A 12832-nucleotide genomic window follows, 5' to 3' on the forward strand; every position below is an offset into this window, starting at 1 on the left:
CCCTGAGCCTTTGACATCAGAGAAATCAAGGCTAGAAAAACATACAGAAGTCCCTAAGAATGCAAGTGAACTAGATACGTCCCCAGAATTAGAGTTTGGGAGACCATACCCTACTGACCATGCTGAAGGGTCTTATAGACAGTTAATGTCCAGGGTTGTAGAGTATATGGGGTGGAAAAGACCAACACCAATATACGAACAGGATGATCTAACTGACATCCTAGATAAGGGACCCCAGGAGGCCCCTATTCTTCCTTTTCATGTGGCATTGCAAAGGAGAGCGAGTACTAATTGGGAGACGGCGGAATTGATTCCAGCAGTAAATAAAAAAATTAACATCAAAATACAGGGCGTCCAGTATTGACCCCAGTTACTTCACAAAACATCCCACTCCCGAATGTTTAGTGGTACAAACTGCCACATCAACCTCAAAACAGAATGCATACCCAACTATTCCCCAGGCAGAGATGACGAGCGTTAGGACGCTTGGGCCAAGAGGTTTTTCTCTACGAGAAGTATGGCCCTAAAGTCAGCAAATGCTATGTGTACGTTGGCCAGATTCACTCACACTATTTGGGAATGTGTAGCAATACCGGCTGATCATATCCCCGAAGGGGTGGAAAGGGACGGATTTTTAAATCTAGTCAAGGATGGGAAAGATGCAATGTGCAAATCCCTCCAGACAGATCTCGACACTGCTGACAGCATCAGCAGGTCCATAGCAGCTAGTACAGTTGTGCGCAGATTTGCCTGGTTAAGAAAATCTGGTTTTGCTCCAGATGTACAATCCAGATTAGATGGCACACAGTTATTTGGTAGCAAGGCTGACGAGAGCATAGAGAAATTACAGACTTCTAAAGCGGCATCAAAGTCCCTTGGTGCTGCTATTAGACAGATGCAAAACCACCGCACCGGCACACCTTAGAGGGGTAGGTTCTTTCACTTTTACTCCTCATTTGGAACGGGGGAGAGGAATGTCCAATCAAGAGGTCTGAAAAGATTCCCCTGTGGTGGACGGGTAAGAGGTACTAGAACTGCCCAGGCAGCGGCTGCTTTACCAGCAGCCACTGCCCCAGCCGCCTCAAAACCTCTCCGAGGTCTTAGTTCACAAGACTCCAGTGGGAGGCAGACTCTCGCTGCATCTGAAAGAATGGTGAGGCATTACTTCAGATGCATGGGCATTGGAAACAATTGCCCAGGGTTACAGCCTTCCCTTTCTAAAAAAAGCCTCAAAGTCATCCACCGGGGAACATCTCTTTCAAAGTTCCAGATCCGCTCCTTATGCAGGAAATACTAACCCTGCTGGAGAAAGGTGCTATAGAACCAGTGCCTGTAGCGCAGAGGAATAAGGGTTGGTATTCCCCGTATTTTCTAATTCCAAAAAAGGACACAGGACTGAGACCCATCTTGGACTTAAGAGACTTGAACAAGTTCCTCAGGAAGGACAAGTTCAAGATGGTTACCCTTTCTCAGATCCTTCAGGCCCTCCAGCTTCAGAACTGGATGGTATTATTGGACCTTCAGGATGCTTACTTTCATGTGCCAATCCATCACACGCACAGAAGGTACCTGGGGTTCACCATTGGCAGTTCTCATTATCAGTTTTGAGTTCTGCCATTTGGGCTAACCTCCGCCCGAGGGTTTTCACCAAGTTAATGGCGGTGGCGGCGAGTCTCAGGAGAGGGGGGATTCATGTCCACCCCTACCTGGATGATTGGCAGATCAGGGCACGTTCCCCCCGAACAGGCCCTGGAACATCTCAGCTCCACCTGTCACTCTGGGCTTCTCCCTCAACTTCAAGAAGTCTCACATGATACTGTCTCAAAAGTTCCTATTCATTGGAGCAGTCCTAGATGCATCCCTAGGAAAAGTCTCACCACCAGTGGTGAGGGCTCAAGATATTCTGCAGATGGTCACCAAATTCCAAAGTGCCCAGCGTTTCCCAGCCTTCAGCTTTCTGAGGTTGCTCGGCCTCATGGCATCCTGCATTTTTCTGGTGCCAGAGAATGAGATCTCTCCAGTGGGCTCTCAGGACTCAATGGTCTCAATTCTCGGGCAGGATGTCCGATCTCCTTCAGGTTCCAAGCAGAGTCGCTCAGGATCTCCTGTGGTGGGCCTGCAAGGGCAACATTTTGAAGGGAGAACCTTTTTGGCAACCATGGCCAGAGATTTAGGTAGTAACGGATGCCTCACTCACAGGGTGGGTAACACATACAAACGACCTGACAATCAGCATTCGATGGTCTCCTTGGGAGTCCAAACTGCATATCAACCTGTTGGAGCCGAGAACAATCAGACTAGCTCTGAAGGCCTTTCTGCGGTGGCCATGTACTACCTCAACAAGAGAGTTCACCTATCCGGAGAGGAGAACACAACGGCGGAAGTTCTGAACAGACACAGCACAGTCTCCCACGAATGGTAACTTGCTCAGGAAGTCCGTCAAGAGATCTTCACCCTTTGGGGAACCCCTCAAGTGGATCTATTTGTGACCGGTGTCAACCGGAAGTGCGAACGGTATTGCTCAAGGGAATTTCCCCTAAGAGGTGCTCTAGGAGACGCGTTCGTAGTGTACTGGGAGTTTCCACTCCTGTACGCGTTTCCTCCAGTCCCCGTTATTCCTCAAGTCATCAGGAGGTTCAGGAAATCCATGATCCTAATTGGTCCGGATTGGGCCATGAGGACGTGGTACCCGGACCTTCTGGACGAGAGAGAGAGAGAGAGAGACCCAACCTTTGATATAAGTCTGAACTACACAGGTTGGTAGTGTGGCTGAGCAGCCAGGCTTATATCAAGAGGGGTCAATGGGAGCAGTAGGGGAGTTACACAGAGATTCACTGTGACAATGATCCAAATAAACACTTCCACTCAAGGTTTCTTGATTACACAATTATTAATTTAACAGTCAGTTTGAATAAGCTTTCTTCGGAAGGGGCAATATAATAGTGACCCACAAATACACTCCAAAATACACACTATTAGTTTCTCTTAATCAGAAGTCACCCATTGGGGATGGCACATACACATCCTACACACTCATGTGACTTGAATAGCTAGGACACTGTGGACATTAATATATCACTGTTGCATTTAGAGCAATATTTAGGAGTATGTCAAAGAAAAGGGTTATTAGAATAAAACAAGGGATCACACAATTATTCTTAAGCAGGTAAGTACTTTTGAACCCCCAATGCAAAGTAAGTTAACCCTTTCCTGGAAGGAAAGCAGAACACACAATCAGAGGGAAGAATAGTCCTCCAGGGAGCCAGGCCAGCCAATGTCAATTGAGGATAAGTCTAGGTGAGCTGAAGCACTTCTTGCAGGTCAGTAAAAGTCTTGCACAATGTTTTAGAAGTCTTTGTAGAAAAAGTAGAATCAATGTAGGGCCACAAGCTGGGAGGCTTGTGAGAAGTTGAAGATGCAAGCAAGTCTACAGGAGTAACCAAGACAAGTCTCAACTGAGATCAAATAAGGCTACAACAACAAGAAGTAAGTTCTCTTAGACCATGGGTGCACAACATACGGCCCGCGGGCCAGTTGCGGCCCGCCATGCTCTTTTGTCCGGCGAGGCACAAAGACTTTCCTAATGGAGGGCGGCCCGCGCCGCCCTCCATTAGGAAAGTCTTTGTTGTCTTCCGGGCCGGACAAAACACTGGCCGTCATTGGCTCAGCACACATGCACCACGTTGCTCCTACGAGCCACGTAGTGTGTGTGTGCTGACCCAATGGAGGGCCAGCTCTACGGCTGGCGTGGTCCATAAGGCTTGATGCCGGAAGGCATTTCAGCCTTGGACCACGCCAGCCGTAGTGCGATTCCAGCTTTCCTGCTTACCTGCCGCTTACCTGCCTTCCAGCACGTCTCCGGTAAGTGGTCTGTTTGCGTTTGTGTGTCGGGTCTGTTTTACTTTGTTTGTGTGTGTATGTTGCGATATGGGGGGGGGTGTCGGATGTGTATGAATGTTGGAATTTGAATGTATTTTGTGTGTGTGTTGAGATGCGGGGATGGGTGTCGGATGTGTATGAATGTTGGAATTTGAATGTATTTTGTGTGTGTGTTGAGATGCGGGGGTGGGTGTCGGATGTGTATGAATGTTGGAATTTGAATGTATTTTGTGTGTGTGTTGAGATGCGGGGATGGGTGTCGGATGTGTATGAATGTTGGAATTTGAATGTATTTTGTGTGTGTGTTGAGATGCGGGGATGGGTGTCGGATGTGTATGAATGTTGGAATTTGAATGCATTTTGTGTGTGTGTTGAGATGCGGGGGTGGGGGGGTGTCGGATGTGTATGAATGTTGGAATTTGAATGCATTTTATGTGTATGTTGAGATGCGGGGGTGGGGGGGTGTCGGATGTGTATGAATGTTGGAATTTGAATGCATTTTATGTGTATGTTGATATGTTGAGATGCGGGGGTGGGGGGGTGTCGGATGTGTATGAATGTTGGAATTTGAATGCATTTTATGTGTATGTTGATATGTTGAGATGCGGGGGTGGGGGGGTGTCGGATGTGTATGAATGTTGGAATTTGAATGTATTTTGTGTGTGTGTTGAGATGCGGGGGTGGGTGTCGGATGTGTATGAATGTTGGAATTTGAATGCATTTTATGTGTATGTTGAGATGCGGGGGTGGGGGGGTGTCGGATGTGTATGAATGTTGGAATTTGAATGCATTTTATGTGTATGTTGAGATGCGGGGGTGGGGGGGTGTCGGATGTGTATGAATGTTTTGATTTGAATGTATTTTGTGTGTATGTTGAGATGCGGAGGTGGGGGGTGTGTCTGATGTGTGTGAATGTTTGTATTTGAATGTATTTTGTGTGTATGTTGAGATGCGGGGGTGGGGGGTGTGTCTGATGTGTATGAATGTTTTGATTTGAATGTTTTTTGTGTGCTGAGTTGGGGGGGTGGGGCTTCGGGTCTGTATGGGTGCATGTTTGTGTGTGTGCTGAGTTGGGGTTGGGGGGGTTCGGGTCTGTGTGTGCTGATTTGGGGGGTGGGGGTTCAGGTCTGTATGGGTGCATGTGTGTGTGCTGAGTTGGGGGGTGGGGGGTTCGGGTCTGTATGGGTGCATGTGTGTGTGCTGAGTTGGGGGGTGGGGGTCCGGGTCTGTAAGGGTGCATGTGTGTGTGTGCTGAGTTGGGGGGTGGGGGGTTCGGGTCTGTATGGGTGCATGTGTGTGTGCTGAGTTGGGGGGTGGGGGTTCGGGTCTGTATGGGTGCATGCTTGAGAATGTGTGTGCTGCGTTGGGGGCGGGGGGTTCGGGTCTGTATGGGTTCATGCTTGAGAATGTGTGTGCTGCGTTGGGGGCGGGGGTTTGGGTCTGTATGGGTGCATGCTTGAGAGTGTGTTTGGGGTATAGTGTTTGGTTGGGGGTGAGGGGGCCATGGGGCATAGTGTTTGGTTTGGGTGAGGGGGCCATGGGGCATAGTGTTTGGTTGGGGGTGAGGGATAGGGGGCATAGTGTTTGGTTGGTGGGTGAAGGACAGGGGGCATAGTGTTTGCTTGGTGGGTGAGGGACAGGGGGCATAGTGTTTGGTTGGGGGTGAGGGGCCCATGGGGCATAGTGTTTGGTTGGGGGTTAGGGGGGTGAGGGGGCCATGGGGCATAGTGTTTGGTTGGGGGTGAGGGACAGGGGGCATAGTGTTTGGTTGGGGGTGGGGGCCATGGGGCATAGTGTTTGGTTGGGGTGGGGGCCATGGGGCATAGTGTTTGGTTGGGGGTGAGGGGGCCCATGGGGCATAGTGTTTGGTTGGGGGTGAGGGGGCCATGGGGCATAGTGTTTGGTTGGGGATGGGAGCCATGGGGCATAGTGTTTGGTTGGGGGTGAGGGGACCATGGGGCATAGTGTTTGGTTGGGGATGGGAGCCATGGGGCATAGTGTTGCACTCCAAGAGTGAACTCAATAATAAAGCTAAAACAGGCACAGTTAGGAGATGTACATCCTTTGCTTTTTTGAGGAAACCTGACTCAACGAAGGCCATACTCCTCTTGGGTAACCCAAACAGCAAACTATAGCAGTCCAAAATAACGGAATGTCCAATCAAGGGTCAATAAAATATATATAATTTAATTAAATAGACGATATACAATAACTAAATCGAAATAAATGATAGCAATGGAAAATGTGTAGTACAAAATGTAAGTTTGAAATGCAATAAAAATCGTTACCCCTCAAAAACATCTTTTTCCATGTGTTTAATACAAATTGGGGGTTGAAAAAGCCTCCTGACATGTCCCGCCTACCGCCCCGCCCACTTTTACTTTTCGGCCCACTATAGCCCTCATGTAAGGTACTTTCGGCCCTCTGTCAAAATCAGTTGTGCACCCCTGTCTTAGACTGTACAGTACCTTTGGTTGGAAGAAATGGTTCCAGCTGGCTTCTACTCCTGTGTGGCTCTGCAGATCCTTTTGTTCCTGTGCTTCCATCGTGGGGACAAGAGAGGGGACTTCTGGGGACTCCTGCAACACAACGGGACGATCGGCGACAGAAAATGACAAACTTCTATCAGCAGCACTTCACGGTCTCAGCTCCTCGCGTCTCAGCAACTAGCACCACAGTGGTCTCATGGATACCACTCTTGACTTTCCTCGCATCTGGGGTCTAGCACTCTTTTGAGGTGTCACAGGCTTGGTCAACCCTGCTTCAAGGGAGGCCGGTGGATCTTCCTTCAGCACAGGTCCGTCTTAAAAGTGATGCACTCCAATCTGGTGTTCCTCTCCCTGGCACTTCGGTTCCTGCAGCAGCAAGGAAGTACACCAAGCTCCGAGAGGATGTCCAGACCAGTTCACTTTGGATGTGATTGGTCCCACCAACTCAAGGGGAGAAGTCGTCCTTGCATTGCTTTTCTTGTGGAAACAAATTCGCAGCTTCAGCACATCAGCATGGTTTCACCGGGCAAACCAACGGTCCAGTAGTTGCAGCAGGCGTCTCTTCCAAGTTCTTCTTTGGATTCCTTCGTCCAGTGGTCGACTCTGCCTTCCAAGCCAAAGAGCCTTGCCATTTATGCAGGTTTCTCCCATTCATATCAGCTTAGCTGTCAATCACACAACAGGGTGGCTGTCCTTGCCGGACAGCCAGCCGGCCAATCACCTTTGGGTTCATTCCTGCAACCAAGGGGATTAAGCACAGGGAGTTGTGGGCACCTCCCTCCCTTCCTGCCCCTGCCAGACATACTGGAGCCAGAGGTGGGCTTAACTAGTGAATCCCGTCAAAGACACAACAAACAAAGGGACCAAACCTGGTTTGGCGCGCAGAGTAAATCTCAAGAAGGACCTTTCCAGCAAGAAATGGTGAAAACAGAAAACCGGGGCCATTTTGACAAAATGGGCACCCATGGGTGCTTTACCAAGACTGCAGTTGCAGCCTGCGGTAAAAACACACAATGGTAGTAAAAAGTAAACCACTGCCACGAGCCATTAATTGTAGAAACGGTAGCATAAAATTGTTACATGAGAAACTAGACAAAGGGGATACTAAGTTACAAAATGTAAGTAAAGTCAATTTCACTTCACTGCTCATGGAAACAGTTTATCCAAGAGAAGGTATTTAAACCTTTGGGAAATCTGAAAGACTTCCCTGTGGCACTACACTGAAGGTGCTGTGTGTCACAATGCAAAGATGATGCCTATGGAGTTTGTCAGACTCCAATGTCACAAGAAACACAGAGTCCAAATCACAGAAAAATACATGAGAAAGTGGGAAAAGGTCTCACTCTCTCCAGGTAAAAAATGAAAAAGTCCTAAAGTCCAGAAAAAGTGCCGGGGGTCTCTAAGGTAAAGAGGAATTAGCACATTTCTGAGAATTCTCCCTAACAGACACGATGATCAACTTTTTGTAGCTTACATGGGCCACAAGTTGGGTATAGCAATTTCAAAACAAACTTTCTCCAGCATGGGGTCTGGCATGGATTCACATGCTCATGAATATCCTCCGTCGTCAGGCTGGGAATCCTCGGTAAAGAAAAAATCAGTTTGTTTCATTTCTGAACTGTCTTTCTCCTTACAACCAATCACTGAGCTTTGGGTCATACTGCCCCCAGACAATGACTGCCCTCTACCTAAGCCCATCCTCTGGCAGCCATGTTCAGATTTTTACCGTACGTTCAAGTGTTGGGAGTCCTCGTGCTTAGGTCTTAAGCTTTTACTGTGTTTTTCTGCTTTTTGGAAGAATTTTGCTCTATTTTTCGGTCAATCGAGCCTTGTGCTCCATTGATCTAACTTGCGATTAATGGGGACCCGTTTTTCGGATTCTTCAGTGCCCCTCAAGGGCGAATTTCGTCGAGTTTCTTCGTGGAGGATTCCAGAAGATTTGTCAGGGCCTATGCCGCGTGGACATGTCGGAGGAGAAGAAGGATTCGACCCCGGCCCCCCTTTTCAAGATTTGTTTTGACTGTGGCTTGTGGAATGTCTTCTCGGACGACAGACATTCCCAGTGCATCTACTTCCTGTACCCAGACCCAACGCACATGGAGGAAGACTACGTTTTGTCAGGAGATGGTGCCCTGCACGCTGAAGGATGGGCATAGGCGGCTCAATGAATGGCTTTAGGCCAAGGCCCCCTGCTCTGGGTGGGTCCCAGCAGCATGTCTCCCCTGCTTCCAAGAAAGCTGAGCGGTCATCTAAGACCTTTGAGGGTGCCCCTCCCACAGGGGTCGAACAAAAGGCTAAGTACTGCAAGTCCACAGTCAACGGACAGGCTCCTCGGCGGCCAGGGCGAGTACAGCGTCTCCAGTGGCTTCGATCACTAGCCAACGCTCGGGATCTTTGCCCAAGAGGAAGTCGGACCATCCGGGCAAACTCAAGGAGAAGCCCAAGACCGGCCTGCCGGAGAAGGCCAAGGGGGAATCAGGGCACTGACCCTCCCCCCTAACGAGAAGGCCATCGAGGTCGCCGTGGTGGATCTGCAGGACGCAACCCCGAAGGTGAAAGTGTCCCTACCGCCCAGGAGGGAGTCCTCTTTTCAGCCCATAGAGAAGACACCGGAGAAGATGATGCCAGTCATTTCCCCAAAACCGTCCCCTCTGGTCGCAGAGAAGGGGTGGCAGTGGTTCTCCAGGGCACGGATATCTCCTCAGAGGAGGAGCTTACCTGCCTCCAGACCATCCATGAGGGGATGAACATCGGGAGTGCGCCCTACAGCGAGGATTCAGGCGATGACGACGAGGAGACAGATAAGGAACAACAGGTCGTTGAGGGCCTGGGCGGGCCATCCTACGCCTCAGACTCCGGTTTCACCTCCGCCTCTGTAGCCACAGCTGCCTCAGCGGCCACCATGAGACATCTCGGTGGACTTTCTCTCAGCTTTGCATACTCTGGTCGCAGAAATCCAGACTATGATGCTTGTTACACCGGCGGCCCCACCTGCGGCGCTGGTGCCGACGGGGGAATCACCGGCCAAGAGGAGGAAGGTTCACCCTCCTTGCCACCCTTCGCCTCCCCGATGGATGAGACGGATCCTGACACAGTGACAACGGACACTGGCACGGACGACGACGGCAGGTTGGGGGACCTCCCATGGCCATTTCCCAGATCTTTTCCGCCTGATGAGATAGGCTCGTTTCACGCGATGATCTCCTGGGCTTTGTATCTCTTCCAGCTTGTTCCTGAGGAGAAGAAGAAAGGGGGTTTCATATATCAGTGCCGCGAGGCGAAGAGGAAGACTGTCCTTTCGGTCCCACTCCTTCATGACATTTGGGACGAGGGATTCTCCCTCATGAAGAACCCTTCCATGGCCCCGGCGACGAGAGACCGCGCGCACCCTAAGCGAAGTACCTTAGCGAAGTACTGCATTGCCCGCTTTCCCGAGACGCCGTGTTGTGGTTTGGCTTGGCTGACTTGGACCTAATCTACGTTGCTGCAGTGACCGGCTGAGTGTGAACTTTTTCTAAGTCTTCAGCAACGCCCACAATAGGGCCTGACTTGATTCTGCCTGCACAAATACGTGCTTGCCTGCGCGCACTCACCCTGAGCGAAGTACCTTAGCTAAGTACCGCTTTGCCCGCTTTCCCGAGACGCTGTGTTGTGGTTTGGTTTGGCTGACTTGGACCTAATCTACGTTGCTGCAGTGACCGGCTGAGGTATTGAAGTTTTCCTGCTTCTGTCTACGTTCTACAAGTGTCCGTTTGGTGACAAAGGACTCATTGATTTATGTTTATTTGCTTGCAGTGTGAACTTTTTCTAAGTCTTCAGCAACGCCGACAATAGGGCCGGACTTGATTCTGCCTGCACAAATACGTGGTCGCCCGTGCACCCGTGTGCGCGTAGCCTGAGCAAAGTACCTTAGCTAAGTACCGCTTTTCCTGCTTTGCCTGGCACAGCTGTTATTTCCTGATTTATCCATTAATCAATAAGGTTGTAAAAAAGTGTTTATCATTGTGTTTTGCTTTTAATTTTGTTGTTTTGTTTTGCTTAATTTAAGATAATCTCACTCGAGTTTGAAACGTCTCCAAATACAGACGCTTATGTTTAACCATCTGTACTCTTTAAAATCGAGCATGCCTGATCATGCTTTTATTTCATCTAAGATGGCAGCCACAAGCACTCTGCACGCAATGTGCAGAACGCATACATCCAATCTGCTAACACCGAGCGGTAATAGTATGAATTCATTAAATGATTCTACTCAAGTGAGCAGATCTGGGAGTACTGATGGTCATAAAATGCACCTATCCAGCAATCTGCCTCTACCTTTTGGTAGGATGTCAGGCTTCTCGCGACCTCCACTTTGTGCCCCCGAGCGCTCACATCATTCTGTTTTTAATCATATTCACTATCATAATACAGTCTCAATGCCTCATTTGCTTTCTGATGCGACCTTGCTTGCTGTTGATGCTCCAAAAAATGTGAATGTTATTCAACCTCTAATATGTCCATCAAACAACTTACATGTAATTCGTGAGACCCATGAGTCCCACGAGTCCCTGAATGAGGATAATATCTCTATTCATGCGAGGCAGTGTGTCTCTCCCATCTCTATCTGCAATGATACTGTCCAACAAGCAAATGATATTTCCTCAATCAGCAGTGCATCTGAATATATTTCGCAATATGTACAGATGACGCTGTGCCAACGTTCTAGGGAGTTGCCTAACCAGACTCCTTCGTCAATGTCGCCTACGATGCTAGAAATCACTCTCGCAGCCATTAATACTATTATCTTGAGTGTTTTTAAATTACTAGAACGGCTGGATGAAAAAGTCTCTAATCAGAACCTTCAGATTCATTCTATACATGAGTGGCTTGCGACTCTAAAATAATTCACATCCCAATCCAATTTCCTGGCCTCTCTTGGTTCCGATTACCATTCCGGATGAACCTGATACTTACCCCATTGTGTCCGCCTTTCCTGACATCATTCGACCGATTGATGCTGTGACTCGGAGTCCTGAACCCCGATTAGGCGACACGTCGTGGGTGAGCATTTCTGCTGATCAAGAGGTTTCACCTCAAGAGATTGTCAATCAGACAAGCCAGGTGGTTCTTGACTTGGAAGTTTCGTGTCAGCCTACACGGCCTTGTCCTGACTCATCACTTACTGTCCGACAAGGCAAAAGACAAATGAAAAAGAAACCCCCTCCACGCCAATCTTTGATTAAGAAATCTAAAAATATGGCTGTTTCCAAGATACCCAAAAACTCTATTGCAACTTTCTTTAAAGCTGTGTCTTTGAGTCCAATACCATTAAGAACATCACCCGAGTTTACAAGAAGTTGCTGTTGAGAAAGTTGTACCTGTTCTAGCTCAAAATTTGCATTACTGCCCATTAACCAAACTTGTTAACGCTTTGGCTAGTTCCGTTGCCCATAGCTCAAAGAATCCTTTACCTCTCATAACCAATGTCTCGAATCCCCAATGCGCACAGTCTTGCCACACGGAATGCAGAGCAATCGTAAGTCACATCCGCTGCCTGCTAATGTTAATGCCTAGCGCTGCCCTAGCCAGCACTGTGATAGCCTGCTAGCTTTGTGATAGTCCAGAATTGTGTTAGTCCGCCAGCATCGTGATAGTCTGCCAGCATCGTGATAGTCTGCCAGCATCGTGATAGTCTGCCAGCATTGTGTTAGTCCTCCAGCATTGTGATAATCTGCAAGCATTGTGTTAGTCCGCCAGCATTGTGTTAGTCCGCCAGCATTGTGATAGTCTGCCAGCATTGTGATAGTCTGCCAGCATTGTGTTAGTCCGCCAGCATCGTGATAGTCCGCCAGCATCGTGATAGTCCGCCAGCATCGTGATAGTCCGCCAGCATTGTGATAGTCCAGCATTGTGTTAGTCCGCCAGCATTGTGATAGTCCGCCAGCATCGTGATAGTCCGCCAGCATTGTGATAGTCCAGCATTGTGTTAGTCCGCCAGCATTGTGATAGCCTGCCAGCACTGTGATAGTCTGCCCCTCAATCTAACTCACGCTCAGTATGTTCTCCTCGCTCCTCCACACCTGCCTATTGTGTGCGATACTAATCCTCATGTTCACACGACTCAGCAACAACAGAGAGCACCACTCTCACAACCAACAATCACAGAGACACCCTAATATAATGGACCATATGCGTACGCCCACACCACCACTACAACTCAAGGCACTGACACCAGACCCGAACCTCAGATCAGGCAGACTCAGAGCCCGCACAGCTCCCTTCCTACACCAGGCCAATACTGCACACATAACACTCAGAAACTACAGACTTAGTTCACGTACCATGAAAGCTAATACATCACACTCTCAAAGGAACACTACCCCATATCACAGTAGTAAGTCTACAGTCAATATACCCAGCAGTAATCCCTGCGCCCCAATTAACCCCACCGCTACACCAAACCCTCTTACCCAAGGACCACA

General features: G+C 49.0%; 1 protein-coding gene across 7 annotated transcripts in view; it reads left to right on the plus strand.

Annotated features, from left to right (window-relative positions):
- LOC138497164 (ubiquitin thioesterase otulin-like) overlaps positions 1 to 12832 on the plus strand; it is a 1020877-nt gene that overhangs the window by 731718 nt on the left and 276327 nt on the right. The window lies entirely within an intron of this gene.

The sequence above is a fragment of the Ambystoma mexicanum genome, chromosome 5q (assembly GCF_040938575.1).
Source record: "Ambystoma mexicanum isolate Mex_15411 chromosome 5q, UKY_AmexF1_1, whole genome shotgun sequence".
In the NCBI taxonomy this organism is placed as follows: Eukaryota; Metazoa; Chordata; class Amphibia; order Caudata; family Ambystomatidae; genus Ambystoma; species Ambystoma mexicanum.